This window comes from Eptesicus fuscus, chromosome 18 (genome assembly GCF_027574615.1).
Source record: "Eptesicus fuscus isolate TK198812 chromosome 18, DD_ASM_mEF_20220401, whole genome shotgun sequence".
In the NCBI taxonomy this organism is placed as follows: Eukaryota; Metazoa; Chordata; class Mammalia; order Chiroptera; family Vespertilionidae; genus Eptesicus; species Eptesicus fuscus.
Genome location: NC_072490.1, coordinates 11,119,453 through 11,140,086, shown reverse-complemented (window position 1 = coordinate 11,140,086; position 20,634 = coordinate 11,119,453). Strand labels below are relative to the sequence as shown.

The 20,634-nt window shown below is 41.8% G+C and overlaps 1 protein-coding gene across 1 annotated transcript in view; it reads left to right on the top strand.

Moving 5' to 3' along the window:
* ARPP21 (cAMP regulated phosphoprotein 21) overlaps positions 1–20,634 on the top strand; it is a 101,823-nt gene that overhangs the window by 68,077 nt on the left and 13,112 nt on the right. The window lies entirely within an intron of this gene.

The following is a 20,634-nucleotide window of genomic DNA, read 5'->3' as shown; positions in this document are numbered from 1 at the left end:
TTCTATACTCAACGCGTATTTCTTATTCTTATTGGCTTTGCTGCTGCTTTTCCAACACAGGGATAACTCTACAGAACTTCAGGGTACGTTTTCCTCCTCCTGTCAACCATTTTTGTCTCTTTAATTTCCCATTGTTAAAAATGACACAGTGCAAGGAGCTCACACTCTGAGTTAAGCTCTACCTCCAGAGCCTCTGAATAGACCACACAAAGGAGGTGGTTTCCCTGACAACAGGCATGTGGGGAAAAATCCCAGGGAAGCATTTGCTCCCTGGCTCCTTCCCTAGTGCCCCTTGCACTGCTGGCTGCCAGGCATGGGAACTACACTTGAGATGAGAGCCAGTGCTCTTGATCGGGTGAGCCATTGACTGTAAGACCCCCCTGCCCACCACTTGCTCTATTTCCCGTTAATGAAACAGTTCAGCTCTGAAATGGGCATGTTCTCACTGTTGCCTTGAGCTTTTCTAAACATTCAAATAGAAAGGGAAATGGGGCTTTAAAAAAGTTCGTGTGTGCGTGAATGTGATTGTCCAGATGAACTAAATTTAAATGACTACTAGCACTTATTTTTTACATGTATTTTGGGTCTCTGAAATGTGTATAAAAGGTATTTTTTAAACTCGGGCAGGACACAATGTCAATGTTGGATAACTCCTATAAAAATTAATGTAGTACTTGGCAGACAGAACATATGACACAATGATTTAGTGTGCTGCTAAGTAAGTCCCCATGAGCTCAAACACTTTAAAAATAGACATGTGCATTTATAGAAGGTGAATCTAAGCAATCTAATTTCAGGGACTTCACTCAGCAAGTATGCGAAACTCACTGATGCGATTTTAAGTCCTAAGCTCTCCCTGTGCCCCTGGAGATCAATAAACCTGTAGCAGTGAATCCAAAGCTCAACTCTTCGCAACTCATTTTCTCCCTCCTAACAATGATAGAGAACATGTGCATACAGTCGTTGATTTCTAAGTTATTCTGTGGCTGAGCTTGTTGGTTCCTGAAGGATATTGAGTGAATGGAAGCTACCTCTTCTTTTTCCTGTTCACTTCGGAACATCAGGAATTTAAGAATCCACTCATAGATTAGCCTCTATTCGTAACAAGTAGAAAAGGTAAGAGAATGAGTCTCTGCCCTTGTGGTGTAAACAACCGAAATTCATTTCCTTGCAGTTCAAGATGCTAGAAGTCCGAGATCAAATTGTGGGCAAGTTCGGTTTCTCCCGAGTCCTCTCTCCTTGGCTTTAAGAGCCTGCCCATGCTTTTTAAACTGAGGGAATGAAGAGAGATACTAAGTGCAGAAAGCCAGTGTGCTTTGCCAACGCGTTCTGATCATGTTGTTGGCCAACCCTGGCCCTTGAGATTGGTTTACCGCAAAATGGAGTCAACCAGAACACAAACAGAAGTTCTCCCAACTTTGTTTCTTCCCATTTTTGAGCCACTCAGTGCTGCAGGAATTACATCATGCACTCAGCAAGGAGGTGGACTAGACAGAGGTGAAAGTAGGTGTACAGTTGTATGTGAAACAGTTTATTCTTGTATTATTATGTATGATTAATAGATATTTTCCATGTAAACGTACTTTTGCCCCAGCCCCTATTAAGCATCACATTGTATCTGGGAGAGTGTTTATAAACAGAGATGAAAAACCTAAGAGGGACACGCGCAGATTTATTCAAGGGTCTGTGAGAAACAGCCAACGGAAAGCTTTTGCTTTTCCCCCCATTTGTTGTTGGTCTGTGGTGACAGTAACAGACTATAAATTATGTGGGCTGGTGATGCCAGCTTTCAGCAACCAGGGAGCTCTCTGCCTGTGCCTCTCCTCTGGTGGCCTCGGGGTCTCTGGTATTGTCCTGGAGACTGGCGACATGAATTCTGTACATTCGCCTGGTAATGACAGCCAGCACTTCTATGGCGACAGCTGCCGCCTGACTTTCTGCTAGATCTGTAGCGGCAGCCTCGGTTGGTTTTGGAGGCTGGGAGAGTCTCCAGGGAAGCCAGAACCCCTGTGCAATCTCCACAGATGGCTTTATTTGGGGAGCTCACAGGTGTGGAGGTAGGAAAAGAAACCATCTGGGAGCCTGATGTCTTAAGACTCCAGGTGAACCTCCTTACTTCATCAGAACTTACATTCCATACCTGGACGAATGTGGGGGCATCGTGAAAGCCCACAGAAACTCTTAAAGACTTTCAAGTGAAAGACCCCACCACAGAACCATGGGGATTAGACCCTTCCTTCGGAAAGGTAGTGATGTAACATAAATGCACTCTCGTGGCTCCTAAATTATTGTTTCTAGAGAGATGTTCCACCTGTGTTACCACTGAGAGGGGAGCTTATAGGAAATGCAGATAGCCTGCCGGAGTGGCTCAGTTGGTAAGAGTGTCAACCCATGCACCAAAAGGTTGCCAGTTCATTCCCCGTCAGGGCTCATACCTGGTTTGTGTGTTCCATCCCGGGTCAGAGAGCTTACAGAAGGTAACCGATCGATGTTTCTCTCTCTCTCTCTCTCTAAGCCTGTCCTCGGGTGAGTATTAAATAAATAAATAACGCAGATAGCTAGATTTCCCTGAATTGCTGAGGGCTGGGCACCACCTCTCCCCAAGCAGTGTGTATTAGATGCATTTCTCCAGTATCTTCAAAGAGGTTTGTTTTGTTTTAAACTAAGTATAACTCATTGTAATACTCAGATCAGCTTTTCCAAAATGCATCCTCAAGCAATTAATATGCCACTTGTATTTAAGAACGCTGGCCTAAAGCTAATCCACTTTAAGAATTCTTTTGATTTGTTTCCTTCCCTGTGTTCTAAAGAATCCCTGGGGGGCAGAATACCATCAGGGTCAAATTGGGTGCACATTTCCTTTCATATTTTTAAAGGTATCTATGTTGTCAGGAATGCCATCTGATACAGCAGATGTTGGCTTTCTGTGTGGTTAGGGATGTGTTCAGAGATGTGGCTAAGGAATTAGGTGTAGGCAAGGTACATGAAAAAAGTGACACCTGGCCAGCGTTTTTGACTATTTGTAAGACAAAGCTACTTGTAGGACCTCTGCACCCTTACAGTCTTTCTTCTTTATACATTAATATCGCTCACACGAAGGCAGGGACTTCCTACTGGAGAATAGCCTTCCTGCACCTCCTCCTTCTCCTCTCTGTGCCTTGATGCCCATGAAGGTGTCTTACTGAGGCTGTCAGCAAAGCTGGTGTTCTACTCTGTTTCTAAAGAGCATGTTTTAATATGCTCAGAGGGAAACATGATCTGAGTGCAATGAAGAACCAGTGTGATTCTTTATTCCTCAAAATGACAGACAGTGGAAGCTAAGGTACGGTGGAGATATCCACAATATCTTGTTATGGTGATGCTCTTAGGGAAGGGCACTATGTGGAGAGTGGGACGCTGGAAATATTAGCCAAAAAAAAGTTTGTTCAGGGTATGTATCATGAGTTCTGTTTCAACACAGGTTTAATTCCCAAGTGAAAGCAGAACAGTGATTTTGCAGCCAAACATTGATTAATTAAGGAAGTGTTTATGGAGCCCCTACTAAATAATAAATAAGCCCAGGCAGAAATCCCGTAATATCTGGAGACACAGACCCAGAGTGTCATACTGAAGCCATTGGTTCCACCCATTTATGAATCCTTTCAAATCTATTGTGATTCTATAACACAGTTAAATAAAAGCTTTTTCAAAACACAGAGCACTCAGCACCAAGTCGGAAACTTGTTAACTACATATACACATACATACACAGACACTCACGTGCATGTGGGTTATATATTATCCTTACACTTTAATATTTTTTCCATAAGTCAGTTGTCATTTCTTCACTTATTTATCAGCTAAAATTACAGAGATATTCTGTAACTACATGGAACATATTATTTGTTTGTTTTAGTAAACAAGATAGACTATACATTGAACATCGTATTTGTGGTGCTGATACTATTTCTCAGATTTTTACTTAATTGCTTTTCTACATAAAGTCAGTAACATTGGCAACTGGCATTGCACATGTACACAGGAGTGACGCTATTCAGATTACTAGTATATTGTACCTCAATCTGGAACTTTACGGTCCTCATATATTTTGTTATTTTAATGTCTCCTTATTTCTAGTAAATGTTAGGTTCATGAAGGCAAAAAAGCTAGGGAAAGAAAATACTCCTGACCACTGACTACTTATATCCCTGATACTGATAACCTCACGAGCAGGTACACAGTCAACATGTCTTAAATGAACAAATGGTAGTTTCAAAAAAAAAAAAAAGACTAAATGTTGGAGAGGATCATTCTAAGTGTATAACTTAACCTTAATTTGAAGACTTTTATATGTTGACATTTTGTTAAGTCTTAATTTAGCATTGTATTGACAGCCAAAATTTAAAACCAGATTTGGCCTACAAAGCCAAGTAAACCATAGAGCACCATCATTCCTCAACATTACTTAATTCTTCTAAATGTACTGATTCTAATGTTCAGATAGACCAGGTTTTCCGAGTCTTAAAGGTTACAAATATAGGATCAAATAGTTCAACATGATGGAGGAAAACCTATGGACCTGGGTGTGTAATTAGTGGTTCTGTATGACTACACAGCTAGGACTGAAGAAACCCATAAAAAATTTCTCTAATATAATGCTTCGAGTGCATTAAAACCCCAGTGATTCTGATCAACAATTCTCCCCCTTGAATCATCTCGCCCGCCTTGGGCAAGATGATTCCATTCCCACTGAGATCTTGGTGGAAAGTGGATTCTTTCATAGCCTTAGGACACTGCTAAGGGAGTCCACACCATGTTGTGATTTCAAATCCTGTCCAGGACTTCCAAGAAGTGGAGTTTGTGAACCTGATCAAGTTGTGTAAACATCTTGGTACGTGTGTAACATCCACCTGTCTCTCATTGAGATGCCTCAGGAGTCAGGAAATGGCTGCCTCCTCCACCATGCTTTTCACTGGGCAGTTACATCAATTAAGAAAAAGAGCCATTACCTCATCCCAAGAGACCAGGTGGATCACCAAAATGGTTAATCCAGTGGATCTGTTTTTGGCGATCACAAGCCCTATAGGGTCACCGTAAAATCTGATAAACGTCACAGAAGTGAATATAGTACATTTTTCTTGGGTTTGGAATCACTACTGACTTAGTGGCAATTTAGAGGCTTAGGTAGGGCCATCCCACAGTACCAGCATAGAAATCCTGTGTTAAGTGGTATCATTTCAAAGTTTTCACCTTTTAGTATTTGTGGAAACATTCAGAAATTGTGCACTGACAGTAAATTTTTACTAATAATTATTTTGTAGCTCAAAGATTTCAAAGGAGGCTGAATTTCTAAGGATGACTAAAGTAAAAAAGATACATTTTTAAAAGTCAACTTATTTTAGGAACTTAAATGTTAGTGTCCATCCTTGTCCCATAGAAAAGTATAGAGTGAAAGGTTTAACTTTTGTAGGTAAGTTAAACAAATATAAGGTAGATGAAAAACAACAGCATTAGCCCATGAGAAATTTTTGACATATATTTGTCAAGAGAAATGATAACTGTATAATGTGCATACTTCTGCATGATAATAGTATTTTAGAAATGTCTACTTTTTATATTATGGCTTTGATTTTTAAAAGCTGATGGCTTGTATTATATACTAGGGGCCCAGTGCACAAATCCGTGCACCTTGAAAGGAACTGTGGGCCACGAGGCTGCTGTAGGCACAGGGGTGGGTCTCAGCCCATCCTCCGTGCCCCCACGCGGCCCCTTCCACCGTATGCCCGTCTGCCAGCAGCCCCGCTCCTGCCGCCACTGCTCCCACGTGCTGACAGCACGGAGCGATCGGAGCTGGTGCCAGCAGTGGGTGCGAGTGGCAGCTGCTGCCCTGATCACCCCTCAGGAGCAGGGGCGATTGGGGCCAGCAACCCTCGCTTGCACCCGCTGACAGCACCAAGCTATCAGGGCAGGTGACAGCAGCAGGTGCAAGCGCCGGGCGGGACTGCAGTGCATGGGAGCAAAGAATTTTCAGTAACCACCAGAGGCTCCGCCCCGATGGCAGCCGATGCCTGCTATGTTCTGCACACGCCCCCTGGTGGTCAGCACACATCATAGCAACCGGTTGTTCCACTGTTCGGTCTATTTGCATATTAGCCTTTTATTATATAGGATAGAAATATCAGTTGTGAATGACATAAAGTGATATGGCAACAGATTTTAGCACAGGTTTTCTTTTTATGTATTCTTTCTTTCTTTTTTTTTTTTCTCTAAGGCTGATATAGAACCCAGGCCTTCAAAGTTAAATTTGGATTCTTATGTGCTTTCCTCCATGCATCCCTGAGGGGAGAAAAACCACATAGGATACAGTGAGTGAGCTCAGGCAGTGACCTCAGAAAGTGGCACACCTACATCCCTAACTCCAGGTTACCCACTCAAGTATAGTTTTGTGTGGTCACAGAAGAGGTCAGTAAGAACACAGGATTTCTGAGCAAAAAGGGTTACCTGGGATAATTTTTTCTGGAATAAATAGTTGCAGTTTTCTATTTGCAAATATATACATTTTTGTTTTTCTATATGGTTGTAGAGAGATAAATGCAAGTCTACCACTTTAAAATTACAGCTCTGTGGTTTGCATATAAAATATAGAAATCCATAGTTACAGATATATAGATGAGTCTATAAAGGGTTCTAAAATACTTGAGATATGGCAAGGAGTTTCCAGAACCTCCTGACTTCTCAGGATCTGAGGTAATTTTCTATATTCTCTTGGTGAAATACAGAGTCACAACAGAGAGTTAAAATAATGAGAAATACATTACTGTCTAATGTATGTGCAATCGCTGAAGAATTTTAAAAATTGCTTAAATGACTTTAGAAAAAGACAATTATCATTTTAAGTAACTGAACTTAAATTCTGGATAGAAATTTTGCAGAAGTTATTTCACTTTCCCACTTTACCAAACAGAGCATGTCCACTGAGCATAACATTCTCTGCTCTTACCCTAAACATCCCCCCAAGACTATAGTTCAGTTCTTGGTTTACGTCTGTCAACATGTCACATTCTTAGCAGGATTGCCTTGGCCTGCCCTTTTTTTTGCCTCTGATTTGCATGGAAAGGGTGATAACATAGCTTGTTAGAAACATGTCTGACATTGATTCTGAGTGATAGCTAAGCAGCTGAGCTAAGAACAGAAAGCATGGGGTCTGGTACAGAAATGCTGTAGCGTGTAGTTAACCGGGTCCTCTCTCTTGCCCTGGGTCCTTCAGTTTACTACATAAGTGAAGAAGCATCAGCGTGCTGAGCATCAATCAGCAGTTCCTCTTGTCAGTGGGGCATAGCTGGGGTATGATTTCGCATGCTTTCCTGCCATGGAACAAAGCTCAGCCTCCCCAAGAAACAAAGAGGTGACGTGAAAATGTAAATGCAAGTAGAATGCTTTCAATACTTATTAAATTAATTGAATGTAAGTAGTTTCCTCCCACTGAGATACAAAATGAGAAAGACAGAAAGATAAAAATTCTTTCTTTTAAACAGATCTGCCTCAATAATTATTACATATAATGCATCCTATATAATGGAATAGTTAAGAATAAGAACTAAGGAGTTAGATTACCAGGCTTCACATCTCTGCCTTTTACAGCTGTGTGACCTGGAAGAAATTAGCCACTCTGCCTTAGTGTTCTCATCTGTAAAATGCAGGTAATCCTAGGACTAGCTCATCAATGATTAAATGCAAGAGTGATGGGTAATTGTAGCTCCGAGTGCCGCATGAAGCCTGCAGAAAAAATGGACAGTGATTCTGAAGCCTCTGTCTTCCCTTTCCTACTTATGGGGAGTATCTAATAGCCAAGGAAGTGAGATGTTCTGTTCAATGATCTTCCATTGAACATGAAACTTGCTGGGTTTCTAACGCGTGTCACACAGCTAGAGCCATGTTTGAATTCTTTAAAGAGAAAATTGCGCATTTTGGATTCTTTGGTAAAACATAGGCCCGTGGTTCTGCCAAGTTCCATTCTTCAGCCAATCGGTAAATCTCCAGCAGTTGTAGTTTTAACGGCACGCCTGCTTAAGGTAATATTGAATGCCTATGGAGGTGCCAATCCCTTTATTAATGAAAACAAGACAAGCTTCATTACTTTTTTTTTTAAAAAGCACTATCACAAAATAAAACAATCAGGCACTAATTTGGTTCTTTGCCTGCCCTAGATGCCACTGCATGTGAGGGATTATCGTGGAAAACACATTCTTGCTGTAATTTGGAGCCTTTAGGCATTTTATGTGCCAATCGCCTTCACTTGGATCTGGTCTGTAATTTATCATTGGAGTGTCCTACCCTGCTCAAATGCGCCCTTTGTGGGCAGAGGCAGAGCTAATATACTTTCCAAGTGTGTTTGAATTGCCTCCATAAATCACAGCTGCCACTGTAAGCAGTTTTATCATTTGCCAGAACAATAAGTTATCTTCATGCTTTATAGATGCAATGCTCTCCAAGACTTTTATTTGTGTAAACTGTAATGCATCATAACACATTTCCTAAAATGAAATTAGGAAGCTCATTATATACATATATTTAAGATGCACAGAAGTATTCCAAGGAAATCGTGTAAGCTCACCAAAAAAAAAAAAAAGGGGGGGGGAGCAATTTTTATCTTATGGCAGCAATTTATTACTTATTTATTACTATAATGATGTGGCCATTAAATACTTGCAGTTGGGGTTAAACTTATTTTATCTCTTCATTGCTCCAGTGTGGGGTGAAACCAGCTGACAGAGAAATAGGACTAAGCACAAATGGGTCCTGTTGGGTCTGCCAGGTATAAGATGGAGAAACCTGATATTTGACAAATACCCATCTCTCTACAATTCTATAGACAGCCATTCCAATAAATCAGGCTGCAGAATCAAATTTGGGCCCATAGCAATCTCTGGGACTGACTTCAAATTTCTTCTTTATTTCATAATGATGGAACCCAAATTCAAACCTGATTTGAACCCTTAGACTCCCGAGAGAGAAAAAAAAAAGTATTATATAACAATATTATGTCTGGAGTTCCCAATGAGAAAAACAATCTAATTTTAATACTATTTCAGGACTCTATTCAGCATGATGGACAATAAACTGTGTTCTTTTTTATTGGCTTGCCTTAAAAACTGCTAAATATTTATAAACTAATTTGCCATCCCTTCTTACATGATAAGAAACTACTTTTGTTTGTAATTGCCTCAATAGTTCACTCCAAGCAGAGAAAACAGTGTCTATAAAGAAGCCAGGTCTTATAATTAGAAACAAATTTGTTTCAAAGCCAAGTGCTTTCCCATGCATATTGTACTATTTGAGTTAGCTTTCATTCTTTCTGTCTTTATTATCAATAAGGGACTGGTATGAATTTTAGAGTTTTCCACCCATCTCTGGAAGTTTGCAGTGCTGTTCATTTTTATATCAAACTACCCACTAGCTATTAATAAGAACTCTATAAACCCCTTCTTTAGGCCTAATTACAGTGTCTCCAAACCAGTGCTTTCCAACCTCTAGGTAGTGATCCCATTCTACTCCTTAAACAATCCTAAATATAAGTACCCAAGTTAGCATCACAACTCTCCCATCAGCATCCCCAGTTTAATCAAGATGCACCCCATTCTTTTCATCTTGCCATTGCCCGCATTTCTATACAGTTTCTGGCTCCATGAGCCACCACCTTGCCTCTCTGATATCTAATCCAGTAAACCGCCCCCCAGCTCCAGGCTCATATCCTCAGTGCCCATGCATTCCTGTGTGTGTGTGTGTGTGTGTGTTAAAAGGATGAAGAGGATGCAGGTGAAGATGGATCTCAGAGTCTCGACTGTTTTACTAGTCAGTAGGTGCAATTTACCTCTCTCCTTCCCACTACCTCTTTTTCCACCCCATGCCCCTCCCTCTTTGAGTCCATTGAAGGGAGCCCATTGCCTAGAATGGATTCAGTGGGAAAATTCTGCTTCAAGCAGCTTAACTGGAAGGCAAACTATAATTTTTGGAAGATTTACTCATTTTTCCAAAATATGGGACATTGCCTAAGACAGACATTTGTGATTACAATCATTTATGGAAGTACCACTGTTTTATAAATACCCATTTAGAAAAGAAAAATTACTGATATTTGATTTATGGCAATATCATTCATTTAAAGCAGCACATCTTTGAAGAAAGGAGCTGCACAATAAATTATAGCATGCCTTCATGGATACCTGCTTGGAATGGAATCCCATTCACAAATTTGCTTTTTACTAAAAATGCCACTCTGGCATGTTGAGTTTTACATTTTTTTCCAAGTGCTTAATTGAGCATGACTCACTCTCATTTAATTGTCTTTTCACTGAGAGGCCACCTGCATCCTGATCTAAATTATTACAATATTACAGTTTTAGGACTATAATTATTTTATCATTAAATGCTTGCAATTTTGTTCTTCAAACACGGGCGATAATTGGTGACGTTTATCAATATCCTGAGTTCTTTTTAAAGACAGTTTACTAAAGCATTAGGGATGTTACGGAAATGAGAAAGGGCTAGAATAAAGGGATTTCTCCGTAGGGGTGTCAACCTGTGTTAAGCCTAGATGAAAGGTGAAAGGAAATGATTATCGATAATTCTTGGAGGCATTACACACACCTGTCTTTTTCTCCCATCTAGTTCTCTCTACTTCTATATGATTCTATATCTATAACTTGAGACAGTAAAAATTAGCTTGGACTGAGCAAGTAATCTGCCCAGCCATTCATCAGGCTGGAATAACAGACACAGAGGACAGCAGGAGCAACGTGAATGGGAATCATGTCTCCCAAGATCCTGTTGGAGCTCTACAGTGCCCCAGCCACCAGATAAACCTTGTCCTCTAAACTTACAAATATCACATCTTTCTGTTTGAATTGATATCCGTGAAGAATAAAACTTCACACTCCTGCCTAGAAGACCTACACAGAGGAGCAGCCTCAACTTAACATCTCACATGCAAGGTTTCAGATAGGTGTTTCTGAACAAGACATTCCACCTCTGTCTTAAAGGTGTAGTCCCAAAAGAAACAGGCCCCTGGGTCCACTACGCAGTCCAGACACAGCCCTGCTCTGCTTTAAGCCTATTGAAACTCTGCTGCCTTTAAATGCCATCTAAACTCCCTATATTGTCTTCTAACCTTTGTCGGTGAGACACCCCATACTTCCAGTGCTGTATGGCTACCCTTACTGCAATGAGTAATACTTTGTCAGATTACAGTGTTATTCTTGGTAGTCCATCCAGGCCACCTTGGTGATCATTTGGTGATAGTTTGATAAACTGTCATTGCTACCTGCCTAGACAGGTATACATTCTTAAAGCCACACCACCTCCCAAGAACAAGAAAAGGCAATTTGAGATAAAAACAGTGTGGGAGTAGAGGCATTGCTTAGAAGAGCATATGCTGTTTTGGCTTGAAGAGTGTACCTCTACCTACAAAAATAAAAAGTGTACAACTCTGTGGGAGTGTGGGGGTACGAAGCCCACTCAGAGGAGGTTTCACAATCCAGGTTGCTCACTGCTTAAATCCGCTGTGTTGTCATGGTTAATAGAACCCACTGCATCCAGGCAAATAGAAGCCTTCTCACTCACAGCATCTATTGACTGCAAAACACTCATCTGAACCACACTTCTTCTTTGTTATCTCTGGGATTAAAGCCAATCCTATTGTACAGGATGCACTTCTTCCCAGTAGGAGCAACATTATTGGGCTTTTAAGCTCTCTTGAAGAAGGGACATCTTTGGTCTTTTAAATGTCTAGAAGTTCTCCTTTTACTCATTTCTTTTCACCTTGGCCTAGGAAAGACTGGCTTGGTTTTATCAATGGCAGTCTTTTAGGGTATATATTAGTCAGATTAGTAAATGGCTCAGCCTTCTTAGTCTTAGAAACTCTTCGATGCTTTTATAGTTGAAGCTGCTATGGTTCTTGGAATGGCGGCCTTTTATCGCCATGACTGGAGGACAAAGCACTCTGATAGCATGTGGTTCTTTCCCCCACAAACAGCACTGGCCACTGGTGGTGACACAACCGCTGCCATGTTTTCAGAAGAATGGGCTGGACGACGCCCAACCTTCAGAGGTGAGAACATACTTGATTAAGAGTTTTCACTGGTGGCAGTGACTGCGCCAACATTGGTCATTGCCACAGTTGCTGAGCAACCTTCCAGCCTGGTGGAAAGCCTGCAGACTTAAACATCCCATGTTAAAGCCATAAACAGGAGTCTGCTGACTGTATTCTCGTGCCACAATTCTCCATGACGGCCTGTCATTTATGTGTCTTTTGTGACAATGAGGAGGATATGCTGTTGTATGTCATTTTGGTCCATGGTGGCAGTTTGGTGTGCCAGAATTGATGAATCATCAATAAAGACGCACGATTTTCCAAGTAGAGCAGGAGAATGCCTGTCAATATTGGCAAAACATTAAGGTCATGAGTGGCTGGAGCTGAAGGAATCCCCCAGTACTCTCATTTGTCATCTAAGCAACTGAGGTCTAGTGAGTTATATGCTGCGCCCAAAGCTATAGCATTCATCGTCTGTGTGTGACCCGAGGCTCCATCTGAGACAATTCCCTTTCTCTCACTCCTGTTGGAAATTGTCTGTCCCTCAGAGCCAGAGTCACCCGTGGCCAGAAGGGAAATCAGAGGAGTTGAGGATGACAGTTCTTCCTTGCCGAGCTTTCGATCAGTTTCCCTGGCATTCTGCACTTCGCTGCCCATTGCCTGTTTTACTTCTGGGCCCCTGGGTTCCACTATTTAGAAACAAAATGTCTAGGTGAAATTCTATGTAATGCCGTTTTTCTATCAACATGCACTCAGTAATAGTGCATTTACAGAGCATCTGCTGTGTGCAGGCATTGTAACTGCATGGAGGGTATGGAGTAAGCAGAGTCAGAACAGTGAAACAAAGATACATAACCCAGATGCAGTCTCTTAAAGGGATTGTCATCAGGAAGGAGAAGAAAGGTGACTTTTTAAATCACTGCATATACATTAACAGTATATTTTTAAAGGCTTTTGGGACTTTATACTCTGTTCAGATCAGGAGGACTTTTTTGGTTTGTTTCCTCCCAAAGGACATAAACTGATCTTTATAGATTTTGGAAAAATCCAATTCACATCAGGCAGGGTTCTAATTTTTTTTTTTTTTTTTTTTACTTAATAACGGATTTGGTTCAGCTTCAATATTATCTTCTTAGGTAGCAAGTGTAGAAGTTCTCTTAAGTCATTCAAGTTCTCATTCTGGTTGCATCTGGTTGTTGCATGCCGTCAGAAAGGAACCTGTGATAAATTTGACAAATGTATTTGAAACATTTGGGGGCATCTGTTGACGGATCTGGTATCAGGACCAGCTATTCTTGGGAGGTAGATAAAAAGAAGAGATGTTTCAATGGAAAGCATCTTCCAGAGCTTAAAAAGGGTGTGTCGGCATAATTTCTTCATTATCCTCAAATAAAGCAATTCTGTTTGAACTTCGGAATGACTCAGAGGAGGTCTTACACGGGTCCGGCTCAGCTCGAGTCCTTAGCTACACAGGGACATGGTGGTGAGGAAACTCAGGCCCAGGGTAGTTGTCACTAGCTCAGGGTGACACAACGACGTAAAAGTCATGAGCTGGCCTTCAGGGTGCCAAGCAATTGCCCAGTGATCGGCATGGCATGTCAATCCTTGTCAGAGATGGGGTATGTTTACTGCATTCAGAGGTGAGGCAGTGTCCCCCTGGGTGGTCCTCTATTCACATCTCCATTATGCCTTTTTCAAAGCCAACCTGTTTTCTTTCCAGTCCAGTGAATTCACCTCTACAAGATACAATCCTCCCCTCTTTTTATTCCCCTTTATTTGGGGCAATCATCTGTGTGGTGATCACAGATCCCTTAGTTGCAGGAAAAGGAAAGGCGTTGGATGTCTGAGGACAGCTGCACAGGCTTTGCCTGGGCTGATGTGTGGATGTCAGCCTCCCAGTGCAGGGGGCGAGCCGGAGCCGGGTCAGCTGCTCTTCCAGAATCTCACTTCTGTCACGGAGCCTGGCATTATTAGGCTGTAATTATTATTGCCTGCGGCGGTCTGTTCCTGGTAGCTATTTTACTTTTTATTGATGTGAGATGAAAAAGGATTTTGTACTTTATAAAGTGGCTTTCTTGGCCATATCCTCAGCCCAAGTAAGCACCGAGTTTCTAGTTATTCATAGGCCTCAACACGATGTCTTTAAGTAAAAAGTACAGCATCTCAGGGATAAAAAATATTATTAGAGCGTGAAGCCTTTTGGGAAAACCATGGTAAGAAAGTACTTTTAAAAAGCAAGTGAAGTTCTAACTTCAGATCTTTTTTTGTTTTTTTTTTAAGTTTTAAATAAAAGCAACTGAGTGCTTTCCATACACCAGGCAGTATGCTTACAGCTTTCTACCACTTAATCCTCCCCAATCCTAGGAGACTGCGGTCAACAATTGTATCACCTTCCCCATTTTACAGTTGATGGGAACAGAGGTTTGACAAGGTGAGGGGGTGAGGGCTAAACTCCCTCAGGGTCCACAAAGAGTCTAGCTCCCAAGGCCAGGTCTTGGCAATACTACACTGCCCCTCATGCCTTGACAATCTGTGCCTGCAAAACACAACAATAATCATCTCTGCTTCCTCCCAAAGAAATGTCTTCCGATGAGATATTTGCATCCACGGAGGCATCATTAGATGTATAGCCTTGGGTGTTAGATATCGAATAGCAGCTCTTTCACGCCGAGGTAAAGCAGTTGTAATCATCTATTTTTAAACCACTCACCTAACTACACCCTTCATCAAGATCTTGTTAATAATGCCAGGCCGCTGAGGAAGTCTTGGTCATGTAATCTCATCACGGAAGCTTTCCCAGGGCCCTCACCTGCTGTAATACTAACTTTCCTTAATTAAAATTGTATTCTCCAATGGAACAGCTCTGTGTGTTTTTAGTAAGTTCATAATGAAACTAATCATGGTGCTATGCTGCACGTTTGGCGACATGTATTTCAGTCTGGGCTTCTGGGGCTGTGTGTTCCCGGGCAGCATGAGAGGTGTGGTGTCAGCTAAGCCCATGTGTTCCTGGGGAGGTTCCCCAGACTCCATTTTCATCAAGCACTTTGGTAAGAGGGTGTCTGTCCTGCCTTGGCTGTTAGGTACAGAGCCTCGCAGCTCAGTATCAGCTGTGCTTGTAGCCAAGGTCAAACACCCCACCCTACAGATGTGCTTACCAATTTAATAAGAGATTAAAAAGGATTTCTCATATGACAAACAATTTTTAAAAACATGGCTGAAAATAGTACTAAGTGAGGAACATTTTAAATGATAGACTTTATACAGTGTGGGGCAAATGTAGGTTTACAGTTGTTCGTATGGAAAAGAACACAATAATGAATAAGGAGCAATAGGAGAATAAACTCTGTTTTGCATACTCACAACTGTAAACCTACGTTTGCCCCGCCTTGTATTTTGGGATGCCCCTATCAGGCTTGCCCCGCCTTGTATTTTGGGATGCCCCTATCAGGCTTCCCTTCAATATTCAATTCACAAAGACGTTTCAAAGGAACATCTTACTTCTGTTAGTAGTTTCCCTTGGATTAGAGATGCCTGAACTTGTCTAAGTGACATTAAAATACTGGACTTCAAGGCAAATGTATTCCTTGTGGGTTCCTCAAGCCCCGCCCCCCATCACCACCACTCCTTTTTAGTGCTTAGCTTCTTACTGGCGAGCGTATCGAGAAGTGAACTCCATTAGAATTTCATTCATACATCTGAATGAAAAAGAATGAGAATTACTCATCTTTCTGGCTAGATGAGGACTTTTCAATTCAGTATTTTGTGACTACATTTCTGGAGTTCCTGAAACCAGAAAAATTTTATGCAAAATGTTTTTTATGTGTCAGGGTACAATTGACTAGAAAAAGAGTCCAAGACTTGCATCATATTTTCAATGAGATCCATAGAGCTCTCTGTTAAATGTCAGTGTCCTTGATCAATACATTTCCCACTGGTGCCTATGGTTTCGTTGCCCTGGTCTCCCCCCTTTCAAAGGCTAGTGAGGAAATTAAGAAGCAATTCCCAAACAGTAGATTTAAGGGTTTCTGGAAGTACCTGCTGTTGCAAACATTAAACTGTCAACTTAAAGAAGATTAATACTTCAAATTATTATAACTACTCCATCCCTCTTCCCTCCCCCAAAAGGAATTCTGAAGACACTGAGTGGGAGGCTGTGAGTAGGGATTAGAAGAGAGCGCACACAGTGCCTCAGTCACTCATTTCTTTTGCACTTTTTTGAACCCAATTATCTGCCGAACATTTAAATACTTTCAATTCTAAGCCATACATTGCTTAACACATATGCATAATGGACCATTGCAGTTGTTCGTATGGAAAAGAACACAATAATGAATAAGGAGCAATAGGAGAATAAACTCTGTTTTGCATACTCACAACTGTAAACCTACGTTTGCCCCACCTTGTATTTTGGGATGCCCCTATCAGGCTTCCCTTCAATATTGAATTCACAAAGACGTTTCAAAGGAACATCTTACTTCTGTTGGTAGTTTCAGAGACAGAGAACAACAAATGTGGCGATGCAATTTATGAGGAACACAGAAAGAGTAAACTTCCTCTAAATTCATTTCAATAAAATCTCCACTAGTTTCCTAAAAAAAGTATATTTACCTATCTATAATAATAAAAGCATAATATGCTAATTAGACCGAATGACCTTCCAGACAAAGCCGGGGCTTCAAGGGAAGCCCGGGTCCCGGGTGCCAGAGGGAAGCCAGCAGCTGGAGGAAGGAAGGTCTACTCTTGCACGAATTTTGTGCATCGGGCCTCTAGTATATATGTATATGTGCATATTTACATATACACATCTGATACACATGCAAACACACGTTTGTGTATGTGTGTATACATACATACACTGAATGGCCAGATTATTATGATCTCTGAACGCATAATAATCTGGCCACTCAGTGTATATTCATATAATAAAAGGCTAATATGCAAATTGTCCCCTCGACCAGGAGTTCAACCAGCAGGCAGGCCAGCCAACCACCCATGTCCCCTCCCCCTGGCTAGTCTGGCCAGACCCCACCCATGCACGAATTCATGCACCGGGCCTCTAATATATATATATATATATATACACACACACACACACACACACACACACACACACACACACTCTGAGTGGCCAGATTATTATGCGTTCAGAGGTCATAATAATCTGGCCACTCAGTGTATACATATATAGTCATTGTACAATTATCACCTGAACTCCTACACATTTGAGAGTGAAAAGGGAGGATATTAATTACACTAGAGAAACAGGCATTAACAGTGCAGTTATATATAGGGTGACTGTATGTGTCTATTTGACTCCGTTATTTAAAAAAACAAACTATTAGAATTGAAGGAGGTAGATTTTAATTTTTATGTTGTGCCGCTGTGGGCAATGTATACTAAGTAAAACTAATGACTAAAAGTAAACAAAGATATTCTAAAGTTCAAAAGAGGAAAGTGGTGACATTTGTATGTTTAGAAGGACTTCGGTATCTCTAATCTTCAGTGTGTCTTTCTGTGGATAAGTGCTTGCAGTGAGCAGCCTGAATCCTTTTCTTTATCTCATAAGTTAGGAACAAAACAAAATCATCAAAACCAGCCAGTTAATTTTTAGTGCTTAAAGTATAACATCAAGTTTAAAAGAATTTTAAAAATCGATTATGATACTTTAACATGTCTTTAACTGAAATGTCCATGTTGTTATTCATTTGGGCCAACATTTCAAAATATATTTGTTCACAAATCATGATTTTTTTTTTTTACTAACATAGTTAAATAAAAAGCACGTGAACATTTTTCATTTGTTAAATGGGAAAAAGTAAAATTGGTCCATATATATAATGAATATTAAATATTGAATTTGAAAGAATACTATAATATAATCAATGTCAACTGAAAATATGTTTTTTCTTAAAAATCACTTGCTTTATCATCTAGCACAAAAATTAGTACAAAAGAGATTAGCAATGTTGCTGAAGTGGAGGTTCTCCGTGGCTCTGCAAGGATCTCGGGGTCTAGGTGCTGGGACGCAGAGGCGGCTGGGGCCCTGCTTTGTACCTTCTCTGTGATGTGGTGACAGGGGCCTCTATTTAATAAGTCACCACAAAGGACCGGAAGGTGCCCAGGATGCACTCGGCACCCTTTTGCCCTCAGACAGCTTCTGATGAGGAGAGGGAGCTCTCCTTTCCCTGAGAGCTCGGACCAGGGGCAGCCAATGTAGCCTGCGGGAGGTGCCAGCAGAGCTTCAATCAGGAGACAGGAGACTGAGGGAAGTGGGTTTGTTTCTTGCATGGGAACAAAAGGCAGCCTCGGTCTGTGGGATGAAACGTGGAGTAGAGCCTCTAACTAAAGAATCCGGCGCCCTGGCTGTCCTGAAGCAGCAGCCTAGAAACCAGCGTTCCACCAGTGCTTGGAGTCCGGGCCCACGTGCCTTTCCTAATGATTCCTGCCTGCTTCCAAGTAATTGCTCCCAAGGCACACCAGCTTGCCTTTCGCACTCGCTGCTCAACAGGTGCTTTGCCTGCCCTCCCATACAGAACTGCTTCGCTGATTACCCTTTCCACAGAACCCAGGGGCGGGAGAGCACAATCGTGGCATCCAGGTGGACTGCACTTGACCGGGCCTTGGCTCACAGGCATTGGAGGGTACTGAAGCGGGAATATGGTCAGCTAGAAGGAGCAGTGCCAAGATTTTTGGGGGGAGGAAGAGGCAGGTGGAGTCCATCTAGGTATTGTTACAATCCCCAATTGTTTTTCACTTCGGGAACGATTCTGAAGGGAATGAAAACACTGTCATTTATGTAGCACCATTTGATGGAAATAAATGCCAGCTGCCATGTAGGAAATGCCAGGTGCTGAAGAATGTGTGAGTCACATTACCCGATATCTACTTGACCTTCACAGAAGCCCTGGGAATTAGAAGTTATTAGCCCCCAGTTAACAGGCAAGCAAAACAAGGCTCAAAGAATTGAGATAACTCCCCCCAGTCTCAGAACCGTGGGTGGGAGAGAGCAGTCAGTCCCTTCTGTCTGATTACAGAGCCTGTGATTTTTTTTCCATTAAGAAGCAGAAACTCAGCTTTAACACCAGAATGCTTATTTCAAGTCTCATTTAAATACCCCTTCACACTATTTCATCTTAGGATCGTTGCTTTAAATGTTTGAAAAGTTATAGCTAACTGTACTAAACTTGAGACTAATTTATATTTTCCAAACCAAATAAGCTTGGGGAATGCAGGTATCGCTGCAGAAATAAACTAGGCCCCCCTTCTATCTTTCATTTCCCCTGAAATAGTCTCTGCCTATTGTTATCCATCTGCTCTCAGCCTTCTGGAGATGCAGCCAGCGCAGGAAAATGTCAAGTTCAACCAAATGAGTAGCACTGCTCGAGTTGAATCATAATTTAACTTTTTATTCTTTGCCCTACAGGATATTTAAACAGTAGCATTACTTAATAGTACTTCCTACATTATTACCAATTCCCTACAAACGTTGCCATTTCCTCTAAATGGAAAGGCAAGCATTAGGGCAAAGAGTCAAATATTCTGCCCTAATATCTAGTGACATAAAAATCTGAGAGTTAACATTTACTTAATTGCCAAAAGCAGTCATGCTAAGTGCACAGTCTGACATATTATCAGGTGTTAAAAAGGATCATTTCTGAAGGGGAAAAAGATCTATAAAACCAAGAGACGGTGCTTGGCTGAAATTATTATCTGACTCTCTTTAAAATCTTCATTGGACTCTGTAGCTTGCAGGAGTGTATTCCTGTAATCACTGAAGGGAAGGGATTTGCTGGTTAGTCTCCCTTTGCCTCTCCTGCCACCACATAGCCACTCTCTGTCTTTCTCTCCTGACCACACGCTGCTCTCGCAGGTTCCTCTGCCCTGTGCTTCCCGGGGTGGGGGGAGGAGGGGATAGGGAAGGGGGGGTGGGGATGGGAGGGTGTTTTTCCTAATGGAAGGTATCAGTGACAAGAGATCAGAGGGCAGAAGGAGAGAGAGATCAGAGTCCCTTCAGCTGTCCCTGGCCTTGGGTGCTCTCGGTTCTCCAGATGGCCCCTTCAGCTCTTACTGAAGGCCTCTGTACACTGGCTCCTCCCCTGAGGCCCTCAGGCCGCTGGGAGAAAACCTTTCCCCACTGTTGTTAGGCTCTGATGCCTCTCTCTCCTGTTGGCCCCTTAACTTGCCTACTCATCTGGCAATGTTCTGTATAGTAACATCTCCTCCCATGAACCCTTCGAGTGGGATTCTGTCGCCTGCCAGGACCAGGTGGTGGCAAAGAAACCAGCAGAACACTAGTGACTTAATTCTGATGCTCCTGGGCTGGGTGGCCCCAAACAGTCTACTCAGTTCCCCGTGCTTCGTTGTGGTCCTCTGTAAAATGAGGACAATAATGATTCCCACATCGAAAGGGCTTAGCTCAGTGAGTAGAGTCAGGCACACACAATAATGAAGAATGGAGAATGCTTGCTTTTCCTGGATGGAGTGCAAATGTGGTCTCTATTAACCCACTATATGACCTCCACAGAATGCTGCCTGTTGGTATATATAACTGCTAATATCTACATCCA